Source organism: Littorina saxatilis, linkage group LG1 (genome assembly GCF_037325665.1).
Source record: "Littorina saxatilis isolate snail1 linkage group LG1, US_GU_Lsax_2.0, whole genome shotgun sequence".
In the NCBI taxonomy this organism is placed as follows: Eukaryota; Metazoa; Mollusca; class Gastropoda; order Littorinimorpha; family Littorinidae; genus Littorina; species Littorina saxatilis.
The window spans coordinates 83,029,346-83,041,724 of NC_090245.1; the positions used below are offsets into that span (position 1 = coordinate 83,029,346).

The window sequence follows — 12,379 nt, forward strand, 5'->3', positions numbered from 1 at the left end:
CGTTGGGCATAAGTTGTGAACGCTGGCAACACGCCAAGCATACGTTGCCCAGCAAACAATTTTACGTTGTATTCACGTTATATTCACGTTGGGTTACGTTGGGTTTACGTTGCGTTTCAACGTTTTTTTACGTAGATTTGTATGGACGAAATCACGTGGGAATAACGTTGGAAAACAACGTTGCATTTTACGTGACACCAACGTGAATGCAACGTGAATTATTGGTGGAGGTGGATTGTTCGTAAAAACATTACGTGAATTTTACGTTGTCACAACGTGAATTTTTGGTTGTGGTTGTGGTTTGGTTGAAATTGCGTTGCATTTTTACGTAATGTCCACGTGAATGGAACGTAAATTTTAGGTCAAAATTTAGCTCAAAAATTACGTGAATTCTACGTTGACACAACGTAAAAGTTGTGTTTTGGTGCATTTTTCCTGATAAAATTGACGTGAATTACACGTCGACACAACGTGAATTTTTGGTTGTGGTTGTGGTTTGGTTTGATTTTGACGTGAATGCAACGTTGAGAGTGAATGTAGGTTTTGGTAAATGTATCCACGCACACACACCAACTTTCACACTCAGTCACAGATCATAAGGACTATTACATGTAACACCATAAACTCAAGATACGATCAACAATTTTATTTCATAACAAAAACATGCATATTATGTTGCGGAGAAATTAAAAATGCACGCAGCTTAGCAGGGCAACAGCACAGCATATTCAATCGATTTCATTCTTTGTCCTGGTGGTCCTCTTCTCCCAGGCAGTCCTCGATGCGCCTCTTTGATGCTGGTCGCTAAACAAAGCAAAGACAGCACATTGATATTAGTGACACCAGAGCCTCCATATATAATGTCTGGAGTAGAAATACACATCTTTTCAACTTAGGTCACTTTTTTAGTAACTTTCCACTGCCTACTATGTCTCTGGCCTACTGCACTGCCAACTGAGTGTTGACACTACATGTATTTCTTTTTAATATATGAAATAAAGCATTATGTCCCTTCTTCGAGCCTTGTTGTGTCAGATTTAGGCCGCAAGCCAAGACAACAAAAGTGTATTCCTTACATAAGAAATGAAGTATTTCAAACGAAAATTGATCGTTTCAGAACACAGAGGGTATTTTATTTGTATTTGCATCATTAAGACATTTGACCTGGAAGTGAAACTGTCTTTAATCTGTGTACAAGAATTAAATGTTTGTAATTGTCCAAACACAAATAACATCCGTTACTGCTATATATATATACGAATCACACACACACACACACACACACACACACACACACACACACACTCACACACAAACTCACACTAGCGCGTCACCTTATTCCCACTACTATGAGTTATACACAACTACAATAAGCGATAAACGTTTCATATGCTGATCAGGATGCAATGAACTTTGACACGCTCCAATTAAAGCCCATTATAGGGGCCGGTGTCCGTCTCTCTCCTTGAGGATAAAAGGGCTCACAGCCTTTTCAACATTGTTATCAAAATCAAAGTCTTTCGGTAACCTGGAAAGCTCCTCGGAGCTAGTACTGTCTCAATTATCCACCGATCGCCGTAGGTCGAAGTTGAAGACTATCAAGTGTATGCATGTTGTAGAGGTGGGAGGTGCACAGAAAATGGAAGCAATCATTACAATCAAACTTTGTTTGTTAAATACACTACACCTTGTCATCGGAAACTAAAAGTTATTTGGTTTTGGCCTTTTTTTTCACAGATTATACATTGTAAATGACAAAAAGCAAAATGAAGCAATACCAAATAAAAACAAAATGTTCAGAAACATACATGATACATGGGTAGTATCAAAACGGTTGGTTGGTTGGTTAACCTAAGCTTAACGTCCTCACAGAAACTAGTGCCAATTAGGGACATGAAGTGGTTATATGCTGGGACAAAACGGTTGGGAAAAAGGAGAACTTTAAAGTTGCCATCAAGCAAGAGAGGGATGGGTGGTTTCAACTTGCAAGGGTAATAAGAAAGCAGTGAGAGAGACAATTAAGGGCGACATGTGCGATCAAGTTGAATTTGAAAGTCCAGCACCTATAATTACAAGTTTTCCACGTTATATTTCCAGTGTTATCCATGCCAAGAAGGTTCCTTTTTTTCCAACCTTCATCTGTCCGACACGTGCGATCTCACTTTTTCAGTGAGTTATTTTTTCCCTTTAACATCTGGTTGCCAGACTTCCGTCAACCTCTTATCAAATTTCACACTGTGATTCTCACGTATCTGATCGCTTCTTTAAGAGCACTTGACAGTGTCCAGTCAATCACTTCTTTCAGACGGGTCATAAAATTGCAAAGGCTCCTAAATGCCCCGCTCCTGTACAAACTGTGGGGGGAGGATCTATGGGGGGGGGGGGGGGAGGGGGATCTTAGATTGAGAGGAGACGGAATGCATGGAACGGAATTTTTATGAATCGTTTTGTAGTTTTTGTGTCTGGGGCATGTAAACAAAACAAAAATGAGCAAAATTCTGAGAGAAAAACGGGAGCTTTATCAAAGCAAATTTGTTTTACAGTTGTTGTGATTATTTAACGACAAGAGGAGACACAATACAATTTGTTATACTTTTGATTTCTAAGAGTTGAAATCAATTACGCAGATATATTATAAGTCTACAAAGCCATGACGGTGCCAAAATAGCATGATAGCATTTTTGAATATTTCACTAATCAGAGCAGCAGAATTCTAACTTCATTAACAAAATCAATCTAATCAAAGAATTTAGTAAGCACTGAAGGCATCGTGATCATTAAAAAATCTCACAACTTAAGAACATCATACCTCTGCATAAATTACGCTTATGCAGTATGTTTCTTCCGATTAATGCAAACACTTTTTTTTTCGCAGAGCAGGGACCCGGCATTGATACCGTCACCTGAAAATCAGTGGCTGTGTTGTAAGACCTACATTTTGTAATTGACAATGACTTGAAAAGGCACGTACCTAAGCATATAGGAAAGGTAATACATGTACACTCAACGGTGTCTTTTGCACACTGCTATCTGACAAATTATTTAGAGCGGTCATCAGAAGCAGGCGACGATAGTCGAGTGATTTATTACCCACGGGGGGTTGAGGCTGCAGACAATTAACTGTGAACTGAGAAGGGGTAAGCGGTGGGGGCGGAGGGGGTTAAAAGGGGGAGGGAGTGGGGTGGCAGACATAAAATAATGAAAACTTGTTACGGTCCGACTTTGGGTTTGGTGTGTGTTGGCTACGCTGATGTCTCAAGTAGACTCACGTTCATAAGGGGGTGGGTAAATCAACATGGTCGGCAACTTTATGATCCAGGTCGACAAAAGACAGTCAAGTGTGTAATTAGCCAATCAGTCAGATGACATCAAGGTGTCAAGTTCTGAATTCTTCTCATACCACCGTTCCGACCTCATCTCTCGGACAAAAGTTGGACAACCAAGTTTTGGAAGAAATTTTCAAGGAAGAATGACATCACAGGTTTCTGGAAAGCAAGGATTCGGGACAAAAGAAAGAATAACTGACACAATAACACACACTCACACACACACACACACACACACACACACACACACACACATACACAAACACACACACAGGCACGAACTCAAACAAACACACTGGCACACCACACACACACTGACACCACACACACACACCGACACCACACACACACACACTCACACTCACACACTCACGCACGAACACACACATACAAACTTGCGCGCGCGCGCACTGATTTCTAAACAACAACAACAGTAAGCAGTGAACGATGCATATGCTAATCATGAGGCAAGAAATGAATGTGGCAAGTTTGATTCAACTTTGACCCGCTCTAAATCCCACGTTGTACACAGTCTGTCTCCCTGAGGATAAAAGGGCTCACAGTTTCCAAAACTTGTGATCAAAATCAAAGTCTTTCAGTAACCTGGAAAGCTACTTAGAGTGCTGTCTCAATTATCCCCCTATCGCCGTAGGTCGAAGTTGAGGACTATCAAGTGTATAGGGAGGGGTAGGGGGAGGGAGGAAGGGAATTGTTACGACACGACTTTGTCGTGTAAAAGGAAATGATGGGTGGAACGCGGATATCCGTGGGATGTTCAGACATGGAAATTGCTCAAAATAACGATTATCTATTAAACTCATAGCTCAAGGATTTCCATTAAGTACTTTTACCCCGCGTTGTACTTGAAGTCCGACACCTAGTGTGAAAACGATCGTTCAATAGTCCAATTACATATTTCTGCCCCTTTTCCCGTTTAACCCCCAAATAACAACTACAACAAAGACAGCAAGAGCGACGACGACGACAACAAAATGTTGGAACCAAATTGAAATCATTGCAAACAAGACACCAGTAAATGTCGGACACCTACATGGTGGTTTTCAAGTTCCTCATTTTGTTACATGTCCCCATACAACACTTTACCTATTGATTTTGTTATTTGGTTAGTTAATTTGAAATTAATGTTAAAGTTCCTAATTTGTTATCTAAATTTCGCCATAACGCATTTATTAACTCATTCATTTATGAACTTATTTATGTATCATTTCCCTATTCGTCTATTTGTTTATTTTTTTATTTCAGTTATTTCGGCATGTAGGTATTTCGGTTGTAAGCAATTCAGTTATAATAAAACAAATTCACCCATTATTAGAAAGGAGAAAACAAATTGGAATGTCGGGTGCACATTCCAAGTTGATCCCTTTTTTAACTAAAAATAGCGCGCGTTATTACTAACAATGCTCTTTTTCAAGCTTATAAAATATAAAGCCCACATGTTAAAATACCTTGACAACTACAAAGTGGGAAATTACAACGACGGTCAACAGTCAGAGTTATATATTGCTTGCAAGCCTGTCCGCCCTGTATCCAAGATATCCCCCATGCACTGGCATGGTCCTAAGAGGACACACTTATTACTCAACAGTAAATTCCAGTAAGCCTTTAGTCGGACTCTGTCATTTGTATGTTTGTGAATGTCACAGAAAAAAACCCACAACTCCCAAGATCACGGAAGCATGATTAACCATTCAGTCAATTCAAGGGAATGCACGCTGAAAACGTCCGCTTTCATTTCACCTAAGAGGGGGAGGAAGGTGTTTTGTTAATTTTCTATTGCTGGTACTCGCACGTGTCCAAAGTGTGTGGGAAAAAGATCAAGTCGCGTAAGGCGAAATTACTACATTTAGTCAAGCTGTGGAACTCACAGAATGAAACTGAACGCACTGCATTTTTTCCCAATGACCGTAGTCCGCCGCTCGTACAAAGGGCGGTGAAATTAACGACCCTGTTTAGCGCGGAAGTGGTTGCGCTCTGTTGCATAGCACGCTTTTCTGTACCTCTCTTCGTTTTAACTTTCTGAGCGTGTTTTTAATCCAAACATATCATATCTACATGTATATGTTTTTGGAATCAGGAATCGACAGGGAATACGATGAAATTGTTTTTAGATCGATTTCGGAAAATTAATTTTAATCATAATTTTTATATTTTTAATGTTTAGAGCTTGTTTGTAATCCAAATATAACATATGTATACGTTTTTGGAATCAGAAAATGACGAAAAATAAGATGAAAATGTTTTTGGATCGTTTGATAAAAAAATAATTTTAATTACAAGTTTCCGATTTTTAATGACCAAAGTCATTAATTAGTTTTTAAGCCATCAAGCTGAAATGCAATACCAAAGTCCGGCCTTCGTCGAAAATTGCTTTGCCAAAATTTCAATCAATTTGATTGAAAAATAGTGGTTTCGCTGTGCTGCATAGCACGCTTTTCTGTACCTCTCTTCGTTTGGTTTAAACTGTTTTATTCAACATTTGTGCATTATTTACAAATAAAAAATGCATATAGAGTAAACAACACAAGCATAATGCTTATAGTGGTGTTTAAAGTTTTCTAGAAAAATACATATAAATGGCGGCTATTGTACAGTTAAATGAAGAGCAAGCAAACATGAAAAGAAAATTGAATGAAAAATGTACATCAAAACAAAAATCCGTTTTAGAATACATATATTATATTTTTCGTTTTAACTTTGTGAGCGTGTTTTTAATCCAAACATATCATATCTATATGTTTTTTTGAATCAGGAACCGACAAGGAATAAGACGAAATTGTTTTTAAATCGATTTCGGAAATTTGATTTTGATAATAATTTTTATATTTTTAATTTTCAGAGCTTGTTTTTAATCCAAATATAACATATTTATATGTTTTTTGAATCAGATAATGACGCAGAATAAGATGGAATTGTTTTTGGAACGTTTGATAAAAAAAAATTTTTAATTACAAGTTTCCGATTTTTAACGACCAAACTCACTCATTAGTTTTTAAGCCACCAAGCTGAAATGCAATACCGAAGTCCGGCCTTTGTCGAAGATTGCGTGGCCAAAATTTCAATCAATTTGATTGAAAAATGAGGGTGTGACAGTGCCGCCTCAACTTTTACAAAAAGCCGGATATAACGTCATCAAAGGTATTAATTGAAAAAAGGAAAAAAATATCCGGGGATATCATTCCCAGGAACTCTCATGTAAAATTTCATAAAGATCGGTCCAGTAGTTTAGTCTGAATCGCTCTACACACACACACGCACAGACACACACACACACACACACACACATCACGACCCTCGTCTCGATTCCCCCTCTATGGACATTCTGTGAGTTCGACAGCTTGACTAAATGTTGTATTTTCGCCTTACGCGACTTGTTTTTTGCTGTTTGTTTCTCTCTTTTTCTTTATTTTTATTTTGTCTTATATGTCTGTAATGAACACTTTAAAATGAAGAGGAAAAACACTACCCACGATCCTCTCAACGAAACAGTACATTAAAAAACCTGCGCACGCGCACACACACACAAACACAACTTTTCGAGAAAACATTGGCTGCATTTTTTTTTTTTACTGGTGAGCGTACCCTAGCTAAGAAGAAATCCAACATGTGTGTCCATATGATTTGCCCGTTCGGTTTCCTTTTGTTCTCATACGCGAGATGTCTCAAGAGGACCCATTTTGGCAAAGTTTAGAGGAGGGGGGGGGGGGGGGGGGGGGAGCATGTCCGTAATTTTATTATCCAAGTGAACAAACGATCGACAAAAGCCCGACAAAAGACTGCCAAGTGCCGTAAATGAGTCAGGTAAGATCAAGGTGCGATTTTTGACTTGTACTTCATACCAGTTTTCCTCGCCTCTTCTCTCCTTAACAAAGGTCTAGCAACAAAGTTTGGGGGGTGTAATCTCATAAGGAGTGACATAATATCACATGCGAATATGAGGGAACGAGACAGAAGAATGAATAAAACAGCCGCTATTACGCTATCTGTGTTGTGGCTGGAAGAAAAAAGAAAAAGAAAGAATACCGTCCAACTAACACGAAGAAGAATGGGAAAAAATCTTAAATAAAGGGAGAGGTACAAAGGTTGCGATTCATCTCGGCTAGATATTATTCACGATTTTTGTAAACATACATGTAGTAAGCCTATACTCGCATCAGACACATATTTTACATGTATCAGCATCCTACATTTTGTCCGTGTCTGCCTTCTGGCCGGGTTTGCGATTTCTACATATTATATTCATGTGTTCTTCTCTCTGACAGTGCGGGCTCAACTTTTACAAACGGGAAAATATGACATCAAATAACGCTATCAAATATCGGAGAACAGCCACACAAGCGAATGCTCTCAAGAATATGTAAACCAATGTTCATCAAAATCCGTCAGGTAGCACACACACCAACACACACACACACACACACACACACACACACACACACACACACACACACACAGTCCGAGTATGTCATTACTTGAATGGGGTGTGCACGTTAAAGATCCCACGATTGACAAAAGGGTCTTTCCTGGCAAAATTGTATTGGCATAGATAAAAATGTACACCAAAATACCCGTGTGACTTGGAATAATAGGCCGTGAAAAGTAGGATATGCGCCGAAATGGCTGCGATCTGCTGGCCGATGTGAATGCGTGATGTATTTTGTAAAAAAATTCCATCTCACACGGCATAGATAAAAATCCCTGCGCCTTGAATATGTGCGCGATATAAATTGCACAAAATAAAAATACAAAAATAAATAAATAAATCCCTGCGCTTAGAACTGTACCCACGGAATACGCGCGATATAAGCCTCATATATTGATTGATTGATTGAATCAGTGAATGTGAAAAGACTATGGGTAGTCGTCTAAGACAGGTTAAAATCAGTCTAACGAATGACTACACAAACCTGCATGTGTCAGGTTTTAATTTTTGTTTGTTTGTTCTTTCTTTATTTTGTTTTGTTATTTCGTACGTTCGTTGATAAAATGCCGTCCCAACCTGCCGCCCACACACACACACACACCACACACACACACACACACACACATTATAATCCCCCCTCCCGAATCCCCTCCCCCATTCTCCACCCGATAGCTCCTCTTTGTCTCACTCTCTCCTCCTTACAAATAACAATTTGATACGTTCATCTTTAAATGAGCTTCGGCTCTGATATCTTTGACCCAAATTGCTCTAAGCAGAGAGGTCGTTAAACTGTATTTTCGTCGTCATCTTTAATCCACCCCCCTCCCCGAATCCCCTCCCCATTCTCCACCCGATAGCTCCTCTTTGTCTCGCTCTCTCCCCCGGTGTGACGTTTTCATCTTTCGCCGTGTTGATATTTCGCTTCTCGGCCTCGTTGAACTAGTATAAACTCTACACTGAACAAAAAACCACCCTACGATATAGTACTGATGAGCGACCTTGTGTACCTTACATTCATGGGGCCAAATTCGTCCAACCAATTTGTTTTGTTTAACTTAGAAATTTGATTCATCCTAAAATGTTTCCTTCTTACTCAAGGGACGTAACCACTCAGTACACGTTTTCGAAGAATTAGATTTTGGGGTTGAAATCTATTAAATTTTACCACCAATTTTCTTCACATGCAAGAAACTGACATGCTTTTCGTCCTTAAATAATTTCGCTTCTTAATTTTACCAGGAAACAACATTTCAGTCTTGAGTATATGTCGAGGGGGAAATATGTACACAGGCGAAAGATTGAAATCGTGACACCGGCAGGGTATCTCGGCTGCCTACTTGAGTGAGTAACAGAACAGGTCGACAAAAGACAGTCAAGTATGTAATGAGCCAATGTGTCAAGTTCTGAATTCTCCTCATACCACTGTCCGCTGGGCAGATTCACTTGAACTTGAAGCAGCTTGTCTGGATACATCGTCCTCCCTCAAGATCGTAAAATGCCCAATTAAGTACTTGAGATATAGAGAAAGGGAGAATGTACGTTCTGGCTCACCGATTCCGACAGACCCTAAATATTAACGCAAAATAGGCTTCTGGACTAAACTTTTACTAAAATGAAACATGCGACAAAATCAGAAAAATACTGCATAAATCCATACAAAAAAAATACAGTAAAGTAAGGTTGTTTTGAACCAATGCCGGGTCTGTCGGAATCAGTAACCCAGAACGTACATTCTCCCTTTCTCTCTGTGCAACGCTAAATTTAGTTTCCATTGAAATATTAATCCAATTTGCCCGTCGTAGCCAAGCCCAAGACTACCGTATTGATCTGGTAAAAACAAACAGCCAGCCTGCCGCAAGCTAGTCTTCTATATTCCTCCAATGGCAAGACAAGATTAAATCATGTGATAGCAACAGTTACGTCACGTCCACCCTAATGTTTTGTTGTGGCTAGCAACGGGGCTGGGATATCTTGTCATATTACTTTGGTGGTTGTGCTGTTCAGACTTGTTGGAAGCGGTGGCAGTTTTCTGTGAGAGAAGTGTTTGAATTTGTGTTTCTGTTGATTAATCTCATGTCTCAAGACAGTATTTCTTCACAAGAATTAGCTCAGGAAATTAGTGAAGCGCAAGCAGCTAACCAAAAACTGTTAGATTCAGAAAGTATGGCTTTTGAGCAAGCTCAGGAAATTCCTCTTCCACCACCAACACCATCAGAATTTTGGACAGAAGAAGAGAAGAAAACTTTGTTAGAGAATCGGAAGTATTTTGAAGAAATGGTGCAAATTGTAGATAAAGCTGTAAAAGAAGGGCCGATAGAATTACCTAAAAAGCCGAAAAGAAAGATTGAGCAGTTGTTCAAAGAAAAAACAGGAGTAAAGAAAAGCAGAAATGATCTCACAACTCCACAGGCATTACACAATTATCTGATTTCTAATCAAGCTGATATAAAAACAACGATTTCCAGAGAAGCTTTTTCTGAGAAATTATTTGAAAACCCATCAAATGAAGACGAAATGGTAGAAAGATTAAACAAAGGAGTGAGAAATTTAGCTAGACAAGATGCACAGACTATGATGATTTACATTCAGTTTGGCAACTTTTTAATTCTGTGTAAAAACTGGCAGGAGAAGGAGAGGAAAGAAGGGAGAATAACAGAAACTTGGGCTGACTGGTTGAAAGCAAAAACAGGCTATTCCGATGTTCATGCACGGAAATTACGAGCCGTTGCAGGTGTTCTTTATGGATATCCTGGATTTTTTGCTGTTGGTCTCCCCTTTCGTTTTATTTACAGCAAGCTAAATAACATTAAGAGCATGCTGCAAGTGCCAGAATTTGCTTCCATCTGGAAACAACATCCTCATGTACCAGAAACAAGCCAGCTCCAACATTCTCAAGAATTCTAGGATTCTAAAAATAGTACCGTTCACGCGTGAACGGTAGGTCTTGCTGGTAAACCGGCGGCTTGGGTCACTCTGTTTCAACGCTTCGCTTCACTACGCTTCACTACGCTTCACTACGCTTCACTACGCTTCAATATTTAGGCTGCCTTTTCAGGCGGCCACCGAGTGCACTTTATGCAAATGACTTGTTTATTGAATCAAGCTTTGACAAGTGTACTTGGTGGCTGCTTTGAAACTCAACAAAGCCTTCTCCCCTTTCACAAACACTCCCCTTTCACAAGCAACGTCCTTTTCCCCGCTGCAGTCAAAACAAAGCTGTCATAGCGGGTTTTCCCGATTGACAAAAATTCTTATTACACACTCAGACTATTTGGAGTCGCGTTTGTCCTCCAGTGGCCAATTGCATAAGAATATTCTGGTGATGAATAAACGCGCTTTGTGTCATTAGCATCTAAAGATTTCTTGTTTACAATAGTTGTGTTGATCTGATGAAGCGTGGAACTGATCTTAGGGTTGTCATGGTGAAACACTCGCTTCTGAAACAGTGCTTCCTTGTAGTTATCATGCGATATGCTCGACTTTACAACCTGTTTGCTTACACCCTTTGCTTTTTTAACCACCCCTTTCTCACTTGCAACACTGTACATCTTTGCACGCAATCCAACATACTCCTTAATTATCTTCCCATTCATTTCATCTTTCATCTTTCCAATAACCTTCTTGTTAACATTTGAGTGCAATGGTGATTCTTTAGGGTAGTCGCAAGTGTCATAAAAAGAATCTTTTCCTTTTACTGCAGGACTTTCAGCTTCTAGATCTTTGTAAATGTCATCCGCTGGAATGTCAAGTAAGAATGAATCTGTGTCTGTGTAAAGTACTCTCGATTTGGGATATCTTGGTTTCAAATAATCATACAAAAACTCAAGCATCAACAGTTTTGACAACTCTAGCACAGTAAAGCCTATGAATACTGGTTTGTCAAGCTTGACTACAAGTTTTTTCATTAAGATACCATACAGCTGTTCATGAAAGTATTTAAAGTCTTGATACTGTGGTTTGGATGTCAGCTTGATGGCCTCATTTTCTCTTGTAACAAGTCTAACATCCTTTCTCTTGTGTGGGTTTTCCATTGTCTTACCAAAGCAACTGTTGTTCATCAGTTTAAAAAAGTCTTTCTCTGATGCATCAGCGGCTTTGGTTCTCAGTTCTGTGTTTTTCATGATGTAAGGTTTCATAAACTGTTCTTGATCAAATAAAATTATACGATGAACAGCCTTCAAAATTAATCCATGTCTAATGTAAAACTGTAACAGTCTGTAGTGACACACATACTTCTTTTTGTGAAACAGATTGGGCACCAGCTTTGGAGGTTCTCTTGGGTTTACTTTTAACCTCTCAGCCGCTAAAGGATAATCATTATGTAGATCATGAAGTGATAGTGGATAGTCTAAGTCAACTTCTAGTATCCATCCCTTTCGACTGTCTGGGCCTGCTTTTAATATTGTCAGCACAACACATTGTGAAAATGGTCCTGAATAGATCTTAAAGTTCCGAAGTGGAAGCGTCTGACACATTGCCCAACCATACAAATTGTTTGCATCTAGATACATGATGTAATTAGAAGGTTTCATAGGATCAAAGTCGTCCAAGTATTTGTTGTTGGCTTTGCAGTAATTGTGTGAAGCCATACTGATTCCTCCACGTAGTCCAT

At 39.2% G+C, this 12,379-nt stretch overlaps 1 protein-coding gene and 1 long non-coding RNA gene across 3 annotated transcripts in view; both read right to left on the reverse strand.

Annotated features, from left to right (window-relative positions):
- Positions 1-12,379, reverse strand: part of LOC138981716 (GRAM domain-containing protein 2B-like) — a 126,829-nt gene that overhangs the window by 67,551 nt on the left and 46,899 nt on the right. The window lies entirely within an intron of this gene.
- On the reverse strand, positions 632-3,522 carry LOC138981715 (uncharacterized). The gene is made up of 2 exons (XR_011460698.1): positions 3,270-3,522; positions 632-804 (listed from the first exon to the last, which is right to left on the reverse strand). It is a non-coding gene; the product is annotated as an uncharacterized lncRNA (long non-coding RNA).